The sequence below is a fragment of the Mobula birostris genome (genome assembly GCF_030028105.1).
Source record: "Mobula birostris isolate sMobBir1 chromosome 26 unlocalized genomic scaffold, sMobBir1.hap1 SUPER_26_unloc_1, whole genome shotgun sequence".
Lineage (NCBI taxonomy): Eukaryota > Metazoa > Chordata > Chondrichthyes > Myliobatiformes > Myliobatidae > Mobula > Mobula birostris.
This window is the reverse complement of record NW_027274039.1, coordinates 106478-108242: the sequence shown is the minus strand read 5'-3', so window position 1 is coordinate 108242 and position 1765 is coordinate 106478.

Sequence of the window (1765 nt, the reverse complement as noted above, 5' to 3'; positions counted from 1 at the left end):
GATTTCTTTCTTAAGCATTTTCTTGCATTTCTTACTCCAGAAGCACCTCATTTGTTTCAACTTACCTATACCTGTAATGCACCTCCTTTTTTTCTGAACCCAGGGCCTCAATACCTCCAGAAAACCAAGATTCCCTACACTTGTTATCTTTACCTTTTATTCTGACAGGCTTTCAGCAATAAGCTTTGTTCTCTCAAAGTTTCACTTTTGAAGGCCTCCCACTTACCTAATACACCTTTGCCAGAAAACAGCCTGTCCCAATCCACACTTGCCAGATCATATTTGAAACTATCAGAATTGTCCTTACTCCAGTTTAGAATCTCAAACCCATGGACCAGCTTTATGTCTTTGTATGTTTACTTTGAAACTCATGGCATTGTGGTCACTAGATGCAGATTGATCCTTTCCCAAACTTCCTACTATTCAGGGCCCAAAGGATCATTGGAGATCTGAGTCACCCCAACCACAAACTGTTCCAGTTGCTACCATCCGAGAAACGGTACCGCAGCATAAAAGTCAGGACCAACAGGCTCCGGGACAGCTTTTTCCACCAGGCCATCCGACTGCTTAAATCATGTTGATGCAACCATATTTCTATGTTTTACTGACTATCGTGTTGTACATAATATTTATTATAAATTACACATTGCACATTTGAGCAGAGATTTTTACTTTCATGTATATGAAGGATGTAAGTAATAAAGTCAATTCAATTCAATTCTGTCACCTGCCCTGTCTCATTTACTAATAGCAGATCCAGTATCGCACACTCTCTCATTGGGACTTCTACTTGCTGATTAAGGAAACTTTCCAGAACATATTTCACAAATTCTATCCCATCTAGACCTTTTACAGTATGGGATTCCCAGTTAATTTGTGGAAAGTTAAAACCAACTACCATAACAACCTTGTGTTTCTTGCAATAGTCTGTGATCGCTTTATAAATTTGTTCCTCTAAATCCCAAGGACTATTGGGTGGTCTGTAATATAGCCCCATTAATGTGATCATACCTCTCTTATTCCACAGTTCCATCCATAATGCCTTACTAGATGAGTTCTTCGGTCTGTCCTGACAGTGCACTGCCGTGACATTTTCCCTAACAAGTAACGTCACCCCTTCTCCTTCAATCCCTCCCACTCTGTCTGTTCCACCATTTCATCATGGCCGATTCAATCTTCCTCTCAGCCCCAATCTCCTGCCTTCTCCCTGTACCCCTTCATGCCCTGACCAATCAAGAATCTATCAACCTCTGCCTTAAATAGACATAAAGACTTGGCCTCCAGTTACCTGTGCCAAAAATTCCACAGATTCACCACTCTCTGGCTAAAGAAATTCTTCCTCATCTCTATTTTTTTAGTGCACATGCGCCAGTCGTGCATACAGCCTGTTACAGCTGTTCCGACCAGTATTCTTACTTTTTTCTTCTTACTTTTTTAACTTACGTTATTTTTTGTATTTTTTTTTCCCTCAGTAACACGTTGAAGCTGCACCCTCTCCAACATGCTGGTAGAGAGAGTTTTATTTGGGTTTTTAGCGCTGGAAATAGTTACATTCCGACACTCTCATTAGCGGGGCAGCAGTATGATCGCATTGTTTATTCCAGGGACCAGCTGATTGAGTTTATGCCGGCCGGTTTAGCGAGCAGAGCGGCGAACACCCTGGCTGATATCTGGAGGAAAACACACAGAGGATGCAGAGGGGGATCACAAAGGCAAGGAAAGAGGACCGGATCAAGACAACAGAGATTTATGGAGAAGAGGAGTT